Here is a 6,663-nt window from a genome sequence, read left to right as displayed (position 1 = left end):
ACGAAACATTATTACAATTTAAACATATAACCATTTCTTGTTCACCTTTAATGACAGTTTCTTGCAATGTCCTTCACAGAAAATGAGTTTTAGTGATTGTTTCAAGATTGTCACAAATTCAAAATTGTCACAAAAACTCAATTATGTTATAGTGATCATATATCATTCACATTTCACATGACATAATTTAATTTGTAAGATTTAAACTAGATCTTTAAAATAGAATTATTCGATAAGGATGACGTACGAAAGCCAACTAAAGATCTAGACCGCATGCTCGATGCATGGTTCATTTAGCTCTCTATAAAAAAATGTGATTTATTTATTTAATTTTCATGATCATGTGCTACCCCACCAGCATTAACCTTTGTTTATTTAATTTATATGTTACATATATAAGAAGATAAGCATGACCATTATGGTCTCCGAAAAGAGATCGGTTGGGGCCAATTTATAGTAATCTTAATTAATATATAGATCTGTATCTTCATGCTTTTCACTATATCCGGTAGGCACGAAATAATTACAAGTTTTTTTTTTTTAGTCGCAAATGAATTCATGTGTTTTTATAAAAATAAATTCATAAATTGATATGATTTGATATAAATATTAAATTATAAAATTATTTTTATTATAAAATCAATGTAACATATCGTGATATGTCAAATTATGAATTTAATTTTATAAAATTACTCTTTATTGATATGCACTTCTCTTTGACCATTCCCATAATTTAAACTTGGCCTGTTCTGATTACGTACTGTATTATCAAAGAAAAAATCTTCTTGTAAGTGATTTCGCGTACTAAATTATGCACTAATATTAAATATAAGACATTCTTTTATTTATTTTTATAATAAAAAAAATTAAGTGAGTGTACCTAGCAAATCCCATTATCAAATGACGAAAACATGCATCCCACTCCCTTAGGCCTTAGCTTACTATATATGCGCACGCGTAAAGGTCAAGATGCACTTGGAATGGCCTATAAATAGGAGTGTAGGGAAAGGGTCTTTGCACATACAGATCATCAATCCAACCAACAATCCTAAAATGAAGGCTATCGTTATCATCTGCATTCTGCTGGCTTCCCTTCTTTTCTCGTCCCCTTCAATTATTGTGGCTCGCGAGCTGGCTGATCGGGATGGTGAGATCTACCTCAAATTTCTAATCTGGTTTGATTTGCATGACTCATTCATTAATTAGTCATTAATTAATTTTACTTAACAAGCTGTATGTATATAGTAGTACTTGTTCATCCTGATTCTAGTTAATTAATTAATTTTTAAAAATATTTATTTTAATTTTGTTTTTAATTTGATGTGTTTAAAATCTAAAAAATATTATTTTATTATAAAGTTATAGAAAAATTGTAAAGGGGTAGTAGTAAGGCTATGATTGCTGAATATAATAAAGAACTAATCTAGTTATTTTCGATCGATGCAGGAAGTTCTGTCGGAACAAAGAATCCCAACAAGCCAGGAATATCATGCGGAAGGCCTAGCGATCCTAAATATAGTTCTTGCGTAGGAAAACCAAAGCCCAGCAAGTGTGATCCAAAAAGTAAAGTATATAACCGTTGCAAGCCACCTCAAGGACCTTGAATCAGTACTAGTACTTATTGTGGGGGTGAAAGTATGAATAAATAGTACTAAAGTTACATGAAGTACTAGTAGTACTGTAATGCTTTGAGAATAAATTAATAGGATTTGGTTTGACACCATGATTAATATTGTAATCGAGCTCGATCGATCGAGCTTCCTTTGCAGTATCCATGCAAACATATATGTAAAATATGCTGTACGTGTGCCAATAAATTAAAAAATCGAGCCGATCACTGACATAGTTTTGGTCGGTTAGTGATCCTAATTAATACATCAAGTATTTAATAAATTTTCTTAATGTTATAGATCTAATATATATATATATATATATATATATATATATTAATGGTTTCTACTTGGCATTAATGCAATACATATATAGATTAATCATTTATCAATTATCAATTATGAAGAGCAAGTCATGTAGTATGGCAAAAGCTAAAGTACTTGGGCTCGGATCCGGCCATCTCCTCGGCACAACGATATACTATTTAATTAGTAGTATTAAAGCCCTGATCTAACGTCCCAAATCTGAGCCTAGTTCTGATATTTGGTAATTCAGAGGATATGAAGGATATAAAAAAATATTATTTATTTATAAATTGGTGTCGGACTGTGGAAGATGCAAGGCTTGAAAAATCATAATCGTGTTTGGAATCAGGTAGAGGCCAATTCAGTTAATCAAGCGATTCAATAAATTGACTCGAGTGATTCATGACAATTTTAAATCGATTGTTTTAATGTTGATAAAAATATTAAAACTCAAATATAATATAATTCAAGCATTTAATACCATGTATAAAAGAGTATAAAATGTCAATTATTGACACTTTTTGCCTCATATATGAAGAAGATAAAAACCATTAATTAGTTATAAGCACATGACAAATGTAATATTTTATGCACAACCACAAATTTAATACAAAACACTCATTCATCTCCTAATATTTTTGTTCAACTAAATAAAATAAAGAACTACATGTTTTATCTTTTAATTTCTCTATGATTCTTATTGAATACAATGATGAAAAAATTAATATATGTTTAGTTTTATCATATTTTCGTACAAGACAATTTTGAATCCGTTCAAATCGGTCTAAAGTCAGTTAGAATCGATCTAAAACGGCCTAAATCGGTCGATTGAAACAATTTAGTGAACGAAAGTTTAGTAAAATCGATCCAATTTCTTACCGACTCAATTTGAACCAGCCTAAATCGAACCATTTTTACAAAGTTTTGCTCTTGAAACATATATATTACTAACATGACATATTAAAATAATTTTAAAATTAAATTCTTTAAAGTACTAGTTCTTATTATATATCATGTCAATGGGGTGGAAAATGATGCTATTTGTTATGTAAATGCGTATGGGTAGTTTCGTAGTTAATGCTTGAAACGTACACGTACTAAAGCGATTGTTTACGTACGTGTACATTTTAACCTATATATGTGTGTAATATTTATATTATGCTTTGAAAAACTATATTCTAAGAATTATACACGTAGAATATATAATTTGATAAATAAAAGGGGACTCATGTATATCTATATAATTGAGATCGATCACAAAAAACTCGAAAGGGGACTCATGCATCGAGTTTACAAGATATACACACACATATACACATTTCATGGTCACGAAGCAAATTATTAGGTGTGATTAATTATTCTAAGAGGGAGTTATATATATATATATATATATATATATATAGTATATTATATACACACACACACAATTCAAGCATGATCTTGCATGCATATAATTAGTAGATGTCAAAAGCTTGATCAAATGCTGTCCGTTAAATTAGAAGTGTTTTGCCATTTATAATTTGGTGCATAAAATACACATTATTTATATTGTGAAATTTATTAAAGTTATAAAAAAATTCAAACACAAATATTTTTTATGCTCGATACTATAAATTTTTACATCAATAATTTATTTGATGTATCAATAAATGAGCTTGAAAATCAGTTTTTACGTTAAATAACTAGTCCCTTAGACTATACTGATCTCAAGATTGGCTCAATATATAATCAATAAGAGTAATCGGATGTAGGAGATTCCAGGTATGTATGAAACATTTAAAAAAGAGTCATTCTACAGCCACCGATGTATGTTAGTGTATTTTATTTATTTACTTTTTTTCTTTTTTTTCATATATTTTTTTAAAAGCGTTAAATATCTAAAAAAAATCACACAAGATCTTTAAAAAATTATTTCTAAATTATTAAGTAAAAAGAAAAACCATCGAGACCCACCATTAAAAAAATCCAGCGGGACACAGCATTTCTCTTTAAAAATATATATATAGGAAAGCAAACGCATGATCATTAGAGACGAAGAAGCTATATACCCAATAACGGGATGTCGACCGCTTGCGAATTGCGATGAACTTTCGTTTTCATTATTAAGATTATCTTCCACTTCTAGCTACTTCTGTACGTGGCATGCTTGTGCATACTGATAACTTAGATTTCGATCATGAAGTAGTTCCAATGCATGCCAAATTTTTTCATATAAATTTGTATCGATTGTATGTTCATTATAAAAAGAATAATGAGTATTTGAAACGAATTATTTATGATAACAATATATTTATTTTAAAAAGAAATAATTATTTTAATAGAAAATAATTGGTAACAAATTAAATAAGTAGTTTTCTTATTGTGGTTTAAAATCGGCGTCCCTCAATGGATGATCGGAATCATTCTCTATGCAGCTCGATCGTTACTACTGATCTAATTTATAATTTGCTTTAACTTTCATATAGCTAGTCCACGTACCAATCCAGCATTGATTAACTTTAGCTCAAATTTTGCATAATCTGAAAATTATCATATATATATATATATATATATATATGGCCTTCATATCCATGAATGCATGGTCATGTCGGTTTTACTTTAAGACTTGGGGTCAACTAAACTTATAGTCTTAGCGATAATATCTAGATATCGCATATACGTTCTTCTTTCTTTTCATGATGTATCATATATAATTAGGTAAGTGTGGATTCCTTCTATAAAGCAAGAAAGCTGCAGAGAACTTTTTTTTTTTTTTTTTAAATCATAATGACTTGTCAATAATCCATTTATTTCTTGGCCGGGTTGGGTCGATAGTTATTAATTAGAAAAGGAATATTACTAGCTAGTTTCGACTCTTTCCTTATTGAAAAAGAAGCAAGTAATAGTTAAAAGGAATAAAAGAACGTCATTAGATTTAAAACAAAACGCATAAAAATCGGTGAAAAAATTAATGAGTTAGCATGGACTGTTGTACCACCTCACGATCATGGCATCTTTTTAATTTCTTCTTGTTTTTCCCTACGTTTTTTTTTTTTTTTTAATCCCTCTATCTAGTCAATTGCTAGGTCTTGTTGCTTTCACTTTTTATTCATAGAAAATAAATTTTCCATCTTATCTATATACCAAACTAAAGGTAGCCTTTTTACTTTTTGCTTTTTACTTTTTGATATATTCCACTACTTGATGTCGGGTTGCTCGATCTGACTGTATGTGCGTGTTATCAACTGAAGAAATTTCGAACCACATTCACACACTAACTACACATGCATGCACTTGAATGGTATTCTATAAATAGGAGTGTAGGAGGAAAATGGACTCTCAATACAAACCATTAATCAGAAATCAACAAAATGAAGGCTATTATTCTTATTTGCATTCTCTTTGCTTCCCTGCTTATCTTGTCCCCTGCAATTGCAGCTCGCGAACTGGCTGATGAGAGTGGTGAGAGCACGTACACAATTAATTAGTCATCTTCTATATTTGTTTGTCATGTCTGCTAATTGATTCAGAGATATTATTCTACATTAGAAGTTGTTCATGATAACCCCAATTTAAATATTATCCTCTTGCTTTTATATAATAACAGTTTTCATTTGGATTCTCACAATTCCTAATTTGTGACTAATTGTTTAAATAATTTTACAATTATATGTGTACCAATTTTTTAAACATCATGTCACGTGTTTTATATATGCATGTTCTACATGGCATCATCATGTTAAATACATTGTTGAGATTATATATATATATAAATATATATTTATATTATAACACATACATGAACTAGAAGAGGGGGTTTTGAGTACCCCGGTTCGGTATTCAGAAGCTAGCATAAAAAATCAAGAAAATATATCATAATTTTATGTGTTGATGCAATTATTAGGGATAACTAGTAATTTTACATTGGCTATTAAATATAAAGACCGGCCTAATTATATATGTAGTTATATTCATTTATCAGTTAATGCAGGTTCTGGTGGCCATGCCGTGAATCCCAAGATTCCCAACAAGCCTATAATATGCGGAAATGATCCTAAGGATCCCGCACCGTATAGCAAATGCATAGGGAAAGTGAAACCGAAGCCCAAGTGTTCTAAATACAATAGGCGCGAGTGCGAGCCATAACGGAACTTGAATATTAGAGTTTGGTTTGATATCATAAGAATAAAGCTTTTTGAGCTCACTCCAACTCTGCAGTGTGGAGATGTGTAAAATCATGTTACCGTATTTTGATATGATGTACGTGTGCCAAAAATAAAAGAGCTGACTTGATTATTTGGGTCAGCTTGTTTTCTTACTATCTAATTAATGGAATTCCAATAATTAATTTACTCTCTTGGAATTATATACGAACCTAGAGAGACTGGTAAAAAAAAATTTATTTATACAAATATATGGTGAAGGGAATCTAAGATATAAAAAGAAATGACGTGAAGTACAATCAATGAATTCAGTCGAACAACGTAAGGAGTCATATAAAACGAAATGATCATACACATTATCAATAGTTATAAAAAAATAAAAAAAAAATAAAAAAGAAAAGAGAAAAAAAAAGTGAATGTTAGCTATTGAGAATTCAGATGAAAATTACAATTGTGCACGGTCCCACCTCATTAGTACTCTTGAAAAAAACATACTTCACCAACTAGAAAGTTTTTTTTATTATATTTATAAATAAACAACTTATTAATTATCAATTAGGTAATATTATATATAATCGTAGTGTACGTTAGTGTCATGTAATTAT

General features: G+C 29.5%; 2 long non-coding RNA genes across 3 annotated transcripts; both read left to right on the top strand.

Annotated features, from left to right (window-relative positions):
• The first annotated feature begins 992 nt into the window (after positions 1-992).
• Positions 993-1,883, top strand: LOC109006303. Its single transcript, XR_001998634.2, has 2 exons — positions 993-1,147; positions 1,447-1,883. It is a non-coding gene; the product is annotated as an uncharacterized LOC109006303 (long non-coding RNA).
• A 3,350-nt stretch (positions 1,884-5,233) lies between these two features.
• Positions 5,234-6,221, top strand: LOC109006301. 2 transcript variants are annotated; one of them, XR_001998631.2, is made up of 2 exons: positions 5,234-5,357; positions 5,887-6,221. It is a non-coding gene; the product is annotated as an uncharacterized LOC109006301 (long non-coding RNA). The 2 variants fall into 2 exon arrangements; XR_001998632.2 differs by having other exon boundaries at positions 5,242-5,357; positions 5,878-6,221.
• The last annotated feature ends 442 nt before the right edge of the window (positions 6,222-6,663 follow it).

Source organism: Juglans regia, chromosome 1 (assembly GCF_001411555.2).
Source record: "Juglans regia cultivar Chandler chromosome 1, Walnut 2.0, whole genome shotgun sequence".
Classification (NCBI taxonomy): domain Eukaryota; kingdom Viridiplantae; phylum Streptophyta; class Magnoliopsida; order Fagales; family Juglandaceae; genus Juglans; species Juglans regia.
The sequence above is the reverse complement of the archived record's forward strand: the minus strand, read 5'-3'. Positions and strand labels throughout refer to the sequence as shown.